A 17,952-nucleotide genomic window follows, 5' to 3' on the forward strand; every position below is an offset into this window, starting at 1 on the left:
TTTCAACCTTCGCCATGAACATTAAAAGTAAAGCTAAGAACACCAGTGTTCATATGAAACAGCGGAGCGTGTCTTTCTCCCACATAAAGAATGCTAGAATCCGATTTTATTCAAACAAAAACAAAAACAAAAACATACAGACGCTCCAAGTAAAGCACATAAGATGTGACGGAATAAAAATATAGTTTCACTAGAGGTGACCTGATAAGTTGTTGATGAAGAAGGGGATGCCTTGGGCATCCCCAAGCTTAGATGCTTGAGTCTTCTTGAAATATGCAGGGATGAACCACGGGGGCATCCCCAAGCTTTGACTTTTCACTCTTCTTGATCATATTGTATCATCCTCCTCTCTTGGCCCTTGAAAACTTCCTCCACACCAAACTCAAAACAAACTCATTAGAGGGTTAGTGCATAATCAAAAATTCACATATTCAGAGGTGACATAATCATTCTTAACACTTCTGGACATTGCACAAAGCTACTGAAAGTTAATGGAACAAAGAAATCCATTCAACATAGCAAAAGAGGCAATGCGAAATAAAAGGCAGAATCGTCAAAACAGAACAGTCCGTAAAGACAAATATTTCAGGGGCACTTAACTTGCTCGGATGAAAAAGCTCAAATTGAATGAAAGTTGCGTACATATCCGAGGATCACACACGAAAATTGGCAGATTTTTCCGAGTTACCTACAGAGAGGTCTACTCAAATTCGTGACGAGCAAGAAATCTGTTTCGCGCAGTAATCCAAATCTAGTATCATCTTTACTATCAAAGACTTTACTTGGCACAACAATGCAATAAAATAAAGATAAGGAGAGGTTGCTACAGTAGTAACAACTTCCAAGACTCAAATATTAAACAAAAGTGCAGAAGTAAAATAATGGGTTGTCTCCCATAAGCGCTTTTCTTAACGCCTTTCAGCCTAGGCGCGAAAGTGTGAATCAAGTATTATCAAGAGATGAAGCATTAACATTCTTACCAGGGGCTTTGCGCCTACCCTTCTTACTCTTATTCTTACTCTTTGGTTTAGGGAATATATGACCTCATCCGGGTGTAGAGGTAAAATTTAGAGTGCCTTTCCCCACATCTATGATTGCTCCCACGAGTTTCAGCAGGGATCTTCCAAGTGTGATTTATCCTGTCCCTACACATTCAATAACGAGATAATCAGTGGATACCGTTCTTCCAAGAAAGGTTGTGAACACTCCTTCAGCTATTCCCTTAGGAATTATAACAGAGTTATCAGTAAGAGTTATTCCTTCTCCTCCTTCAGTAAGTTCCCAAAGTGTCAAAGATTCATAAATACTTTTAGGCATAAGGCAGAACTCGGACATAATATCACAGCGGGCATAAAAAAATTCACCACAAATAGCAACTTTAATAGTAGGCACCCACATTGAAGGTTCAAAGCTTACTGGAACATAATCATAATATTCGCGAATCTGGTTGTACCCCTTTTTTTAAACAAGATATATTTGTTTCTAGAGTGTTTAATCTATTATGAATGCTGGCAAGAGATGAATCGAAATTATTAGCAGAGCTAGATGATGTAACCAATTTTTTTATGGCATTAATAGCTTGATCCCCATCGCAGTGAAGGAAATCTCCTCCCACTAAAGCATCTAAGGCATATCTATAGCGAAGAATAAGCCCAAAATAAAAGTTACTAAGAAGCAAACTTAGAGTCATTTTAGGTTCAGTTTTACTATAAGAATTAAAAATTCTAGACCAAGCTTCTTTAAAACTCTCCTCACCCCCTTGTTTAAAAGTAAAGATTGATTCCTCAGGTGATAGAGTAACAGCTACAGGACTAGTCATGATAACAGAATAAAGTAAATGCAAGTAACTAATTTTTTTGTGTTTTTGATATAAAGAACGCAAATAAGACAATAAATAAAATAAAGCAAGTAACTAATTTTTTTGTATTTTTGATATAGAGAAAGAAAACAAAGCAGTAAATAAAGTAAAGTAAAGCAAGACAATAAACAAAGTAAAGAGATTGGATGTGAGAGACTCCCCTTGCAGCATGTCTTGATCTCCCCGGCAACGGCGCCAGAAAACAGTCTTGATGGCGCGTCCGTTGGGAACCGCAAGAGGAAGGTGTGATGCGCACATCAGTAAGTTTTCCCTCAAAAAGAAACCAAGGTTATCGAACCAGTAGGAGATGAAGGCCACGTGAAGGTTGTTGGCGGAGGAGTGTAGTGCGGCGCAACACCAGGGATTCCGGCGCCAACGTGGAACCTACACAACACAATCAAAATACTTTGCCCCAACTTAACGAATGAGGTTGTCAATCTCACCGGCTTGCTCGTAAACAAAGGATTAAACGTATGGTGTGGAGAATGATGTTTGTTTGTGAAGAACAACGAGAGAACGAGTTTGCGTAGATTGTATTTCAGATGTAAAACAATGGACCGGAGTCCACAGTTCACTAGTGGTGTCTCTCCAATAAGAAATAGCATGTTGGGTGAACAAATTACAGTTGGGCAATTCACAAATAGAGAGGGCATAACAATGCACATACATATCACGATGACTAATATAAGATTTAATCAGGGCATTACGACAAAGTACATTGTCGAGGGTGCTCCTCGGCAATGCCCTTCGATAGGGGCTTAGGGTTGATGGAATCCTGCAAGCTGACACGAGACATCGGTTCACAGACAAGCGGGGAGAGCGATTTACCCAGGTTCGGGGCCCTCGATGAGGTAAAACCCTTACGTCATGCCCGTCTCGTTCTTTGATTATGATGAAAACAGGTTACAATGGGGTGCCGAATAGTTCGGCTGTGATCTCGTCGAGATGTTGGTTGCTAGGGTAACCTAGTTCTAAGCTTCTGCTGGCTAGTATTGCTAAGATTGATTGTGTCCCTCGATAGCCCCTCTCCTGGCCTTTATATAGGTGGCCAGGTCCCGAGAGATCTAATCAAGTACGAGTAGGTTTACAGTAGATCTATTTCCAATCTTTCCTTGTTCGGCTTCCTCCGCGTCTTGTACTCCAAGTAATCTTCCATCGCACCGCCCTAGTGGCCCATCTTGCCGTCGGGTTCCTTCATAGGCCTCCTGTTGGACCACGTAGGGTAGAGCAACATTGGTTACCCGAAGGGTAATGCCCACGTCAGTAGCCCCCGAGTGTCTAGCCGAACATAATTCGGGTAGAGACTAGAGCATGTCTTCTTCCGAAGTCCTTCTCCTTGATCATTCTTGCGTTTCTTTTATCTTCTATTTTCTATCGGGTGCGCGTCAGCGCTCCCGATGGGAGTAGCCCCCGAGTCTAGGTACGGATGCTTGCAATCCGTGCGTAGACTCAAGTTGTACTACTCGAACATTTTCTTCTGCCGAAGCTTTTTCCTGCAGGTCTTTGTAGTCCATCCGATACATTTTCTTTATGCAAGGGATAACGAATAACGTGCCCAACTTCTGTTGGTTAACTGCCGATGGCAAAACAACGTTACCCTACACAGAATCAAGTCCCCGGGCATGATCCTGGAGTGCGAAAAAGTTTTATCGGGTGCGCGTTCAGTGCTCCCGATGGGAGTAGCCCCCGAGTCTGGGCACGGGTGCTTACATCCGGGTAAAGACTCAAGTCAAAATTTTCCTTCGAACCTTTTATTCTATCGGGTGCGCGTCAGCGCTCCCGATGGGAGTAGCCCCCGAGCCTAGGTGCGGATGCTCGCAATCCGTGCGTAGGCTCAAGTTGTTCACCCGATACTTTTCTTATCTCTTCGTATGCAATCAACAGTGCCCATGACATCACTGATGACACACCGCTGTTGTGACCTGATTGACAAGACTTGACCCCCCGGGCCCACCCTAGTTCTGCGCATGCAGTTTTTAGGTTTTGACCAGTGCATGCGCAGCGACCGAGGCGTTTCCTCGATTTTCGCGTGACGTGGGAATAATGGGCCGCCGGTTCCATCCTGTTTTCTAGCGCCATGTGTACAGCTGGATTCGCTCCACCTCCCACGACTCCCGCGGAGTTATGGCCACGATCTCATGTTAATCCTTTTGGTATAAATAGAGGGCTTCCTCATTTTCACTTTTTTACACCTCCTACTGCGCATCTCCTTCGCGCATCCTCTCCTTCTTCCAGCATCCTTCCCTCAGAAGCTTCAAGCATCATGGGAAAAAAGAAGGGTGCTAGCGCTTTGGAGGCGGCCAAAGTTAGCCGGGATTGGAGTGCCTCCGCCATCTCCAACCGCGACATCAACAAACTGCGGGCCCTCGGATTCATCTCCGCATCTGAGGACGATACTCGCCTTCCAGGTGCAGTTTCTCGCCCAAAGCCCCCAAAGGGCTTCAGCGTCATGTTCATTGATTTTTTGTTCCGCGGCCTTTCTCTTCCCGCGCACGAATTCCTTCGCTCTCTTCTTTTCTTCTACGGGATTCAGCTCTGGCAGCTGACTCCAAACTCCATCCTCCACCTCTCTATCTTCATCACTGTCTGCGAAGCCTTCCTTGGCATTGATCCTCACTGGGGTCTCTGGAGGAAGATTTTCTACGTGAAGCGCCACAATGACAGCAACGGTCCCCCCGTCGTCGGCGGCGTTGGCTTTGTTGTTAGGAAGGAAGTCGACTACTTCGATTATCCAATGAAGGAGTCCGTCCAAGGCTGGCGCAACAAGTGGTTTTACCTGCGAGACCCTTTAGTGCCTGGACGACGCCTAAACCTTCCTCCCTTCGAAGATAGGCTGATAGCTAAGCCGAAGAAATCTTGGCGAAACACTCTTTCTCCCGAAGAGAGATTGACAGCTGACAGGCTGTTCGACCAAATAGTTATTCTGAAGAACACGGGAGGCTTGACAATGCGCGGTACTGAGGTTGTCTCAGTGTTCCTTCAACGTCGAGTGCAACCGCTGATGTCTCGCCCCCACCAACTGTGGCTTTAAACGGGCAAGGAGGACGAGTCCAGAGTTAGCTCTGCCGAACTTTCGGCTGAAGACCTCCGGGATGAAGTCCGCCGCTTAACGTGTCTTAGTTTGAAGGACAACATCGTCCTGACATCGGCTCGTCCTCCTTATGATTCTGATCATCTTCCAACTGAGGTAATTTTTTGCCTTGTTTTTTTTTTCTTCTGCTGCTACTATTCCTTTATCAGTCGTGCCTTACAAACTCCTCCTCCTTCGGCAGGCCCTTGCTGTTGCCCGGTGCTATCCTCCTACACCTGAAAGCGGTGTGGTTCTAGAGGATGATAACGAAGATTCTGACGGAACCGAGGAGGCCCCGCATGCCCTTGAGGATAGCGATGTCCAAGAGGAAGAGGTTGCTGAAGATGATGCCTTCATCAGGAGTAGGCGTCGAAAGCAGGTGCATGATGATTTATCACTACGGCTGAATCAAGTCCCAGCGGAGGAGATAATGATGCCGATGAAACTGCCGCGCCACCTCCCGTTATGAAGAGTTCAACAAGCTTCTTTGCAGGCGAAGATGACCTTGACCTGTGAGTGTCTTATACCCCTTTCTCGATTTACTTCCCATCATCTTGCATGCTGAGTGTGTAGGATAACGTTGCATAGAAAACAAAAAATTTCCTACCGCGAACACGCAATCCAAGCCAAGATGCAATCTAGAAGACGGTAGCAACGAGGGGGTATCGAGTCTCACCCTTGAAGAGATTCCAAAGCCTACAAGATGAGGCTCTTGTTGCTGCGGTAGACGTTCACTTGCCGCTTGCAAAAGCGCGTAGAAGATCTTGATCACGATCGGTTCCGGCGCCACGAACGGGCAGCACCTCCATACTCGGTCACACGTTCGGTTGTTGATGAAGACGACGTCCACCTCCCCATTCCAGCGGGCAGCGGAAGTAGTAGCTCCTCTTGAATCCGACAGCATGACGGCGTGGTGTCGGTGGTGGTGGAGAAATCCGGCGGAGCTTCGCTTAAGCGTGCGGGATATGGTGGAGGAGAGAGACCGCTAGGGTTTGGGGAGAGGGGCGCCGGCTAGGGCACCCTTGAGGGGTGCGGCCATGGTGGTGGCTTGAGTGGCCGGCCAGCCCCTCTCTCCCCCTCTTTATATAGGTGGAGGCCCCAAGGTTTAGGTCAAAGAGTCCGAATAAGACCCCAACAAAACCTTCCAAGTGTCCAAACCTAGGGGAGTGGGACTCCCCCCTTTCCTTGGTGGGGTGGCCGACCACCATGGTGGGGAGTCCACTTGGGACTCCTCCTCCCTTAGGTTGGCCGGCCAAGGTGGGTGGAGTCCCTCTGGGACTCCACCTTCCATCCTTATTTCTTCCGGACTTTTCTAGAACCTTCTAGAACCTTCCGTAGAACCTTCCGGATCATTTTAATTCACATAAAATGACATCCTATATATGAATCTTATTCTCCGGACCATTCCGGAACTCCTCGTGATGTCCGGGATCTCATCCGGGACTCCGAACAAATATTCGAACTCCATTCCATATTCAAGTACTACCATTTCAACATCCAACTTTAAGTGTGTCACCCTACGGTTCGTGAACTATGCGGACATGGTTGAGTACTCACTCCGACCAATAACCAATAGCGGGATCCGGAGATCCATAATGGCTCCCACATATTCAACGATGACTTTAGTGATCGAATGAACCATTCACATACGATACCAATTCCCTTTGTCACGCGATATTTTACTTGTCCGAGGTTTGATCTTCGGTATCACTTTATACCTTGTTCATCCTCGTCTCCTGACAAGTACTCTTTACTCGTACCGTGGTATGTGGTCTCTTATGAACTTATTCATATGCTTGCAAGACATTAGACGACATTCCACCGAGAGGGCCCAGAGTATATCTATCCGTCATCGGGATGGACAAATCCCACTCGTTGATCTATATGCCTCAACTCATACTTTCCGGATAGTTAATCCCACCTTTATAACCACCCATTTACGCAGAGTGGCGTTTGATGTAATCAAAGTACCTTTCCGGTATAAGTGATTTACATGATCTCATGGTCATAAGGACTAGGTAACTATGTATCGAAAGCTTATAGCAAATAACTTAATGACGAGATCTTATGCTACGCTTAATTGGGTGTGTCCATTACATCATTCATACAATGATATAACCTTGTTATTAATAACATCCAATGTTCATGATTATGAAACTAATCATCCATTAATCAACAAGCTAGTTAAGAGGCATACTAGGGACTCTTTGTTTGTCTACATATCACACATGTACTAATGTTTCGGTTAATACAATTATAGCATGATATATAAACATTATCATAAACACAAAGATATATAATAACCATTTATTATTGCCTCTTGGGCATATCTCCAACAGTCTCCCACTTGCACTAGAGTCAATAATCTAGTTTACATTTGTAAAGATATAACACCTTGGCCTTCCGGTGCTTTATCATGTATTACTCACGGGAGAGGTTTTAGTCAACGGATCTGACACGCTCAGAAACGTATGTATTTTGTAATTAATTTGCGTCTCAACGCATCACTCATTTTCAAATGAGTCGGCATTAAATATGTTTGGTCTTCTGGTGGAACCTTAATTCCGCGGTCTGAAATATGTCACTAATATTGTCACATACAATATAGCTTCAAAGTTCTGACTCTGTCGGAACTACACCAAGTTCTCAAAGAACCTCTTGACTTAACATCCTTTGTCATTGTCAGAACAATGACATACTCTGCCTTCTTTTGTAGAATCCGTCACAATATTTAGAATTCTTCTAAATCTAGCATAGACAACTTCTAGCTCATTGTGCTACCTTTTAAACAACACTTAGTCAAATTTGAGATTGAAATTATATTTTATATGTGACAAAACCAATATCGGTGTAACACCTTACAGCGATTTGTTTGTCATTTCTCCATACAAAATTATATATATATATATATATACTTGGTTCTTCTTAAGTACTCAAGACTATTCTTACTGTTTTTTAATGATCATCACATGAATCATTCGGGTACATGCTCATAACACTTTTAGAGCATAGGACATCTGATTGTGTACATATTATTCGTGATTCATAATCACTCATGTGTTTTTACTCATTGAGTATTAGATACACTCAAGTCTTGTTAAAACTTCACATGACAAGAACATTTTCTTAATATTTCTATATTGAACTATTTCAATATCTATTCTATGTACTTTGACTTAAACTTATTTTGTGTTTCAATCTATCTTCATAGATCTTGACACTAGATATGTTTCAGTCCATATCCTTTCATTGAAATTAATTTCTCAATGAAACCTTTTAATCAAGTATATAATTACATCATTTATAACCAACTATATGTCACCTACATAAAGTATTATAAATGTGTCTTAGCGCTCCCACTTAATTTCTTGCAAATGCAAGCCTCTTCATCGTCTCTGATGAAATCAAAAACTCTTTGACTATTTCATCCGGTGAAGATTCCAACTCCGCAATACTTACTTCATCCAATTGAAGTTCGTATACCTATCTAGTATTCCACGGACCAGCAAAACTCTTGGTTGTATCTTGTATACACCTTTAATACATACTTCTGATAAGTAATGTATTTTGCCATCCTACTAGCATATCTCATAAAAGAAATATGTAGTGATTACTAGAATAATCCACATAGACTATAAGCATTGCTACGGAAGATCTAATCTTATCGTAGTCAACTCTTTGAACTTTGTCGTAAACAATTTTTCAACAAGTCGAGCTTCTTCAAAGATATTTCATCTAAGTCTATAGATCCATTTACTTTCAAAAAGTATTCATCTATTATGGATTTCATGGTGCATGGCCATTTTAACGGAGTCGTGGCCCATCATAATTTCTTTGCTTGTAGTTGGTTTATCATTGTTCAAAATCAATCCTTTGTCCACAAATCATTTATTTGATCACAAAGTAAACCATACCTACAAGGTTCAATATGTACTTCGATCTCCATGGCTAAAACACTTTGTAGTCATAGGAGCCATGATCGTCGTGGCCGCTTCCGGAACCAATTCCGATGCTGCGCTACTCTGATCATTATGCTCAGGTTCATAAACCTTATCAAGTTCTATTGTCCTCCCATTCAAAAAACTTCGCTAGAAACAATTTCTTGGAAATAAGAAACATTGACAAACACTTTTGTCTTTGTCTCCATTGTGGGAAGAATTCCCAATGAATTCTCTGGGATAACCAACAAAGACATTCATCTGATTTTGGTTGTAAACTTATTTACTTATGCTATGCATACCAAAATTTAAGAAAAGACTATTAGGATTTATACCCATGTCATAACTCATATGATGTCATTTCAACGGATCATGATGATGCTCTATTCAGTGTAAAGCGGTAGTCTCTAAAGCATAATTCACAAAAATATAATGGCATTAATATTTTATCTCATCATTTACCCAACTAGGTTTGGATACATCTCTCGGATACTTCATCATCACTATGATACTCCAAGAAATGTGAGTTGTAGAACAATTTCATAACTCTCTTAGATGTTCGCTAAAACTAGTAATTCAAATATTTCCACTATGATCCAATCATAGATATTTGACTTTACTATTACGATGATTTCTACTTCATGCTGAAATTTATTTGAATCCATTCAAATGTTTCAAACTTCTTCCTTATCGAATATATCCACATATATATACTCAATTCATTGTTTGAAGTTTTCATGAAGTATAAGAATCTTCCGCACACAACTATGCCCAGATGATCCATATACATCATCATGTATGTTTCCACTAAGTTAGTTGCCCGTTCAAAACTTGGCCTATGAACGGTATTTTAGTCATTTTCTTTTAGAAAAGATTTGCAAGCGCCAAACGATTCAAAAAATCAAATGACTCCAAAAATCCATTTGCATGGAGTTTCTTCTTGCGTTCCTTTTCAACATGACCTAAATGGCGGTTCCACAAATAAGTGGAATTCAAATCATTTGCCTTATAGCATTTTAGCGTCAGTGTTATGTATGTGTGTTTCACCATTAAGATTTATAATAACTTATCCATCGTACATGGAGTAATGTCATAATTTAAACAACTCATTGTTTTCATTTGACCAGAGCAAAATAACAATTATTAAGTTCTTTATTATAAATTCTAAGGGTTAGATAGAATGCCAACGATGAACATAATAACACTTTATTTTTGTTCCAGGCGTGCATTCCTATCATATTCCTTGTCGGTCACTTAGGCCATTGTATTCTTGTATTGCGTTGTTTTGTATGACACTTCATACCAACCAATATAGTACTAATACCCAAGAATTTCATAGTGTGACTTAACTAGGAATACAACCATAACATGTATATCATTTATATACACCCGAGCTAGACTTTCTAGTCTTTTCTTTTCTTTTTGCCAAAATATCTTTTGCAGCTTTCTCTTTTAGCTTTCCTCATTATTCAGAAAACACTTCAACATCATTAACTTCTAGGTTTGTTGGTCAAATACCAATAACCTTGAGGTTCTTACTTTGAAGTTGATCATCATATGATAAGTGTTCCGGATTTCACTATTAGTAACCTTGTAATATGATGAACAATTTCACTCATAATTTTATCCATTGTATCATGATGACTTTCTGAGACCATGTCTGTACATGCTAGGCTCATAAAGTTTTAACCTTGGTATTCGCATGTGCAAATCTTGCTTGCACCCGTTGTATGCACACGTATAATCTATCACACCCGATCATCACGTGATGCTTCGATACGACGAGTCTTAGCAACGGTGCATACTAAGGATGATAATTTCATGGATATGCGAATATCGTTAGTGCCCCAATAGTTGGAGGATTGTGACGCCTGGCGTCTTCAACCTTCATACATTCCCATAAAACTTATGAGTTTATGTAGTCTCACCATATAATATTCTATCATCTTGCAATAAGGTCTTAGATATCTCATATATCTCATACCTTGATTATTTCTGAAAACTAAATTTCCAGCTCCTTACTTTTCAAACAAATTTGAACTTCAAGTTTGACGGAGACAAGATAACTTTAGGTACTAATTGAAACCATAGCTCTTTGAATCAACAATGTGAGGTTTACTAAAAGTTTGCAATAGGACTTAATCAATTATTGATTCTTTAACAATACGGTACCAATCCGTAAAGTTTCTTGTCAGATTTTAACAGTATTTCTATCTCAATAACAAGACTAGCGGATGGTAGAAAACGGATGCCAATACTACAAAATTAATACAAAATACTACTCAGACTATGTTTATGATAATTAGTTCATGTTTTAATCTAATTACTAATGAACTCCCACTTAATACAACATCCCTCATAGTTGTTAAGTGGTACACGATCCAAATCCACTACACCAAAACCGATCATCACGTGAGATGATGTAGCTTCAATGGTGAACATCAACATGTTGATCATATCATCCATATGACTCGTGTTCAACCTTTCGGTTTCCGTTGTCCCGAGGCCATGTCCGTACATGCTAGGCTCGTCAAGCAAACCCAAGTATTCCGCGTGTGCAACATGGCTTACACCCGTTGTATGTGAACGTTGAATCTATCACATCCGATCATCACGAGATGCTTCGAAACGACGAACCGTACAACGGTGCATACGAGGGGAGAACACTTTATTATCTTGATATTAATGTGAGGGATCATCTTATAATGCTACCATCGCGATCTAAGCAAAATAAGATGCATAAAGGATTAACATCACATGCAATTCATATGTGATATGATATGGCCCTTTAGTCTTTGCGCCTTCGATCTTCATCTCCAAAGCACGGACATGATCTCCATCATCAACGGGCATGATCTCCATCATCGTCGGCGTAGCGTCAAGGTTCATGGCACCGTCTTCATGGTTGTTCACCTCATGTAGTAACTATTACAACTACTTTGAAATACTACTCAACATGAAATTTAAAGACAACCATAAGGCTCCTGCCGGTTGCCACAATACAATAATGATCATCTCATACATATTCATCATCACATTATGGCCATATCACATCACCAAACCCTGCAAAAACAAGTTAGACGTCTCTAATTTGGTTTGCATATTTTACGTGGTTTAGGGTTTTCGAGTAAGATCTAATCTACCTACGAACATGAACCACAACGGTGATACTAGTGTTGTCAGTAGAAGAGTAAATTGAATCTTCACTATAGTAGGAGAGACAGACACCCGCAAAGCCTCTTATGCAATACAAGTTGCATGTCGAACGAGGAGCAAGTCTCATGAACGCGGTCATGTAAAGTTAGCCCGAGCCGCTTCATCCCACTATGCCACAAAGATGCAAAGTACTCAAACTAAAGACAACAAGAGCATCAACGCCCACAAAACGATTGTATTCTACTCGTGCAACCATCTATGCATAGACACGGCTCTGATACCACTGTAGGATAACGTTGCATAGAAAACAAAAATTTTCCTACCGCGAACACGCAATCCAAGCCAAGATGCAATCTAGAAGACGGTAGCAACGAGGGGGTATCGAGTCTCACCCTTGAAGAGATTCCAAAGCCTACAAGATGAGGCTCTTGTTGCTGCGGTAGACGTTCACTTGCCGCTTGCAAAAGCGCGTAGATGATCTTGATCACGATCGGTTCCGGCGCCACGAACGGGCAGCACCTCCGTACTCGGTCACACGTTCGGTTGTTGATGAAGACGACGTCCACCTCCCCGTTCCAGCGGGCAGCGGAAGTAGTAGCTCCTCTTGAATCCGACAGCATGACGGCGTGGTGTCGGTGGTGGGGGAGAAATCCGGCGGAGCTTCGCTTAAGCGTGCGGGATATGGTGGAGGAGAGAGACCGCTAGGGTTTGGGGAGAGGGGCGCCGGCTAGGGCACCCTTGAGGGGTGCGGCCATGGTGGTGGCTTGAGTGGCCGGCCAGCCCCTCTCTCCCCTCTTTATATAGGTGGAGGCCCCAAGGTTTAGGTCAAAGAGTCCGAATAAGACCCCAACAAAACCTTCCAAGTGTCCAAACCTAGGGGAGTGGGACTCCCCCTTTCCTTGGTGGGGTGGCCGGCCACCATGGTGGGGAGTCCAATTGGGACTCCTCCTCCCTTAGGTTGGCCGGCCAAGGTGGGTGGAGTCCTCCGGGACTCCACCTTCCATCCTTATTTCTTCCGGACTTTTCTAGAACCTTCTAGAACCTTCCGTAGAACCTTCCGGATCATTTTAATTCACATAAAATGACATCCTATATATGAATCTTATTCTCCGGACCATTCCGGAACTCCTCGTGATGTCCGGGATCTCATCCGGGACTCCGAACAAATATTCGAACTCCATTCCATATTCAAGTACAACCATTTCAACATCCAACTTTAAGTGTGTCACCCTACGGTTCGTGAACTATGCGGACATGGTTGAGTACTCACTCCGACCAATAACCAATAGCGGGATCTGGAGATCCGTAATGGCTCCCACATATTCAACGATGACTTTAGTGATCGAATGAACCATTCACATACGATACCAATTCCCTTTGTCACGCGATATTTTACTTGTCCGAGGTTTGATCTTCGGTATCACTTTATACCTTGTTCATCCTCGTCTCCTGACAAGTACTCTTTACTCGTACCGTGGTATGTGGTCTCTTATGAACTTATTCATATGCTTGCAAGACATTAGACGACATTCCACCGAGAGGGCCCGGAGTATATCTATCCGTCATCGGGATGGACAAATCCCACTGTTGATCCATATGCCTCAACTCATACTTTCCGGATACTTAATCCCACCTTTATAACCACCCATTTACGCAGTGGCGTTTGATGTAATCAAAGTACCTTTCCGGTATAAGTGATTTACATGATCTCATGGTCATAAGGACTAGGTAACTATGTATCGAAAGCTTATAGCAAATAACTTAATGACGAGATCTTATGCTACGCTTAATTGGGTGTGTCCATTACATCATTCATACAATGATATAACCTTGTTATTAATAACATCCAATGTTCATGATTATGAAACTAATCATCCATTAATCAACAAGCTAGTTAAGAGGCATACTAGGGACTCTTTGTTTGTCTACATATCACACATGTACTAATGTTTCGGTTAATACAATTATAGCATGATATATAAACATTATCATAAACACAAAGATATATAATAACCATTTATTATTGCCTCTTGGGCATATCTCCAACAGAGTGTGCACTGTTTTTAAGTAGCTCTGATGATGATGATGATGAAGTCCCTCTTGCAAAGAGGGCCAAATTTGTCTCTGAGAGAGCTGCATCGGCCAAGGAATCCAATCCATCTCCCGCAAAATCGACGCCCCCCTCGCGAACGGTTGTGGAGAAGGTTCGAGTGTCGACGGTTATCCCTCCTGGCGACGTTCCTACTTCATCGGCTGGTCGTGACCATGTAAGTATTCAACCTGCTCCACTTTGCCGAATTTTTCTTTATATTGACTGAATCCTTATGATCTTACTTCGCCACAGCCAATTCACGCCACAGTCGATGATGTGGTGGAGTTCGCCGAAGAGTTCACCCGACTAGAAACCGAAAACTCCCAACTTCGAAAGACTATCAGATCTTCGGCTGATCAGGTGCTTGAGGCCAACAGGCTTGCCACTGACGCCAAGAACGAGAACGTCTTGCTGAAGGAGGAAGTGAGGAAGCTGAAGGAGCAACTGAAGGATGAGCGAGATGCGAAGCACGCAGCAGCAGCCGCGATCGACAGGAAGTAAGGCGCTCTTCGCGAGTCTATCAAGGATTTGTTAGGTAAAATTCATAGTTCACCGTTTTCCGTCTTGGTGTTTCTATCATTGATTACTGATCTATCTTCTTTTCAGATGCTGCCGACTTAACCGTCACTCGACGTCACCAGCTTAGGGAGGACTCTACAGCCGACGCCCTGTCACTTGCTGCCGAATCTAATGTCCAGGTACTTGGTCTTTTGAAAAAGGTCAAAGGAGCGCTGTCGAGGTTATACTCAATGATCTTCCCGAAGATGAAGGAGGACAAGACTCTCGACGAGATGGCGGCTTCTTTCCTTGTTGACCCTTCCGAGCCTGTGGAGGTATTGAAACGTCGTAGCCGTTTAGTCGGAGCGGTTCTTGCTTTCCAATTGCTCATGGGCCATGGGATGGGGTCAGACTTGGAGGAGTTTTCCAAGGCATTGCCTGTTGATAACGACAATCACTTAGTCGACCTTGAACCTTACAAGCGATCGGCAGTTACTTGTGCCAACCGACTTCTGAAGCTGGTGGACGAAGTCCAAGCTAAGCCTGCTCCCGAATCTGCCCCTGGCTCGTCATCAGCGAATCCTTGAGCTTTTCATTCGACTTGTTGGAAATACGATCAGTCGTAACTTCATCGTAGTCCAACTTTATTTCGGCTCTGTTGCCAATTTGAACATCCTTTTGAATGTATCACATATGCCCAACGCTCCCGATAGGATGTTTACTTTTGATACTAGTCTGAATTAAGGATTGTACTGTAGATTCCTCCGTCTTCTTCGCGTGCTGAGCTTTTTCTGAATCCTTCAAGTAGTGATGAGTCAAGCCTTGTTCGCCGTTTGCGTGACCAAGTGTCTAGTTTAGACAGAGATATCACTTCTCTTCGTGCGATGGCGGCCTTGGTGAAGAAAAAGGGGGAGATAGCGACAGCTATCGAACAGTACGCTCTTGATGGTCTCCATGTTGCTACCGAAAGTTTGGGCTGTAAGTATTAACCCATACTCTACTTTCTGCAATAGTTTTGAATATTCCCTCAGCTGGTCCTTATTCCTTTCCAGTCGTAGCTTCAGATGCGGCTGAGGAGAACAAGAAGATCCATGAAGAGGTTGAGGCAATGACTGACGTTGCGCACCCGAACCACGGTTTGTGGCTGCATCGTCCGAAGGCTGTCGTCATGGCGAAGTTCAAGTATCGGGTGGGGAAGGCGCATTATTACTTCGATAAGTACCACGCTCATCTCACGATGGTTTGGAACACCTTGTTTCCTTTGGACCAAGCACCTGAAACCTTATCTGCCTTGTTCACCCGATTCAAGTCTCCCGAAAGGATTCGGCAGCTGGTGCGGAAGGAACTCCTGGCCGGTGCGGAGCTTTCTTTTGCCTCAATATTGGCATGTCATCCATCTCTAGACTTGGGAGTCGTAGCAAACACTGAGAGGGGCTTAGGCCAGTATTATGATGCCGCTAGAGGTCCTGCATACACCATCGTTTCTCGGATGGAGTCGTGCCTTGAGAAGGATCTGAAGGCCCATTGGGATCGGGGAGCTCGACAATGAATGTAATAGCCTTATTTCCTGCATAAGATTATTTTGTATAAGTTTATCGCGTACGTTGCACGCTATGTTAATTCGATCGATATTTTATTTGTCGGGGGCGGCTGAGTGATCAGTTCAACCTGCTCTCCCGACGACTTTGTTGAATTATGCAATGTTATTGCGAAGCCTTTGTGCAAGTTTTGTAAGGGCGAGACCCGTCGACTTAGTCGAGGGAATTAGACGCTTGGCATCGTCACGCGGTGCACCGGTTTGAGCCTTATTTTGTGATAATGTAACCATCGACCGCAACACTCGCGTATTTTCTTCGAGGCTTGGATTGGTTGTTCTCTTTTTGTGTGTCATTAATCTTAGCTCCCGTTGAGAGTATTTAATTAATGACATCGCGTGTTTTCTAGGCCAGCGCTCCCGATGGGAGTAAGAGCCGATGGTGGGGGCCGCAGTCGACCTGTTCAGGTGGTAGGGCCTAAATTGAAGAAAGAAGGCAGAAAACCTGATTAAAATTTTATTCATAAGGAAAACCAACTTTAAAGGCTATTTAAATAATAAAAACGATCGCGTCCTATGTATAGAACTGTCGTAGGTGTGCGATATTCCATGGATTTCCGACATCTTTTCCTGAAGTTGGATTTCTGAGCCTGTACGCTCCCCCTGGTATCACTTCGGTGACGATGTAAGGTCCTTCCCATGGAGACTCAAGTTTCGAGGGCCTTTTTTGTTTCAGCCGAAGTACCATATCTCCAATACTAAAGCACTGGTTGCGTATTCGTCGACTGTGGTAGTTCTTCAACGCCTGCTATTATACCGTGGTTCTGGCTAAAGCAATGTCTCGGGCTTCATCCAGTAGGTCTACAACATCTTGTAGTGCGATGTTGGAAGAGGGCTATGTGTATGCCGTCACTCAAGGTGCTTCGAATCGAACATCGTCTGGCAAGACTGCTTCGGCTCCATGTACTAGGAAGAATGGGGTGTACTGCGTCGACCTGTTAGGCGTGGTACGCAAACTCCAAAGTACTGATGGTAACTCTTCGACCCAAGCTCCCTCTGCGCCTGTAAGACGCTTCTTGAGACCGTCCCCTATTAGACCGTTGATCCTTTCCACCCGACCGTTTGTTTGGGGATGAGCCACCGATGCGAATTTCAGTTTTATTCCCCTGTCGTCACAAAATTCTCGGAATTCTTTGGAGTCAAAGTTAGTCCCGTTATCCGTGACGATACTCGTGAGGCACGCCGAATCGACATGTTATTTCCTTGAAGAATCGGACTCGCTGTTTTTTCCTTCGGTTTCGTATCGGTACTGCCTCGATCCACTTTGTGAATTTATCGACTGCAACTAATAAGTACGTGTGTCCTCCAGGCGATGATCTCGGCAGTGGCCCAACTTGATCGAGTCCCCATTGAGTGAACGGCCATGCCAAGGGTATCGTCATTAGGTCTGTTGCAGGGGCGTGCGGTTTTGGGGAAAACCGTTGGCAAGGGTCGCATTTCATGACCAGATCTCGAGCATCCGACGCTGCCGTTGGCCAGTAAAATCCTGCCCTGAAGGCTTTTTCTACGAGAGCCCTACTTCCCGCGTGATGCCCGCAAGTTCCCTCGTGTATCTCACGCAGCAGTGCTCTTCCGTCGTCGATGGCAATGCACCTTTGGAGGATACCGGAAATGCTGCGCTTGTAAAGTTCACCGTTTACTATGGTGAAAGCTTTTGATCGCCTGACGATTCGTTTTGCTTCTACTGGATCCGCCGGCAATTCCTGCTTTGCTAGGTACGCCAGGAACGGTTTAGTCCATAATGGC

Source organism: Lolium rigidum, chromosome 3 (assembly GCF_022539505.1).
Source record: "Lolium rigidum isolate FL_2022 chromosome 3, APGP_CSIRO_Lrig_0.1, whole genome shotgun sequence".
Taxonomy (NCBI): Eukaryota; Viridiplantae; Streptophyta; class Magnoliopsida; order Poales; family Poaceae; genus Lolium; species Lolium rigidum.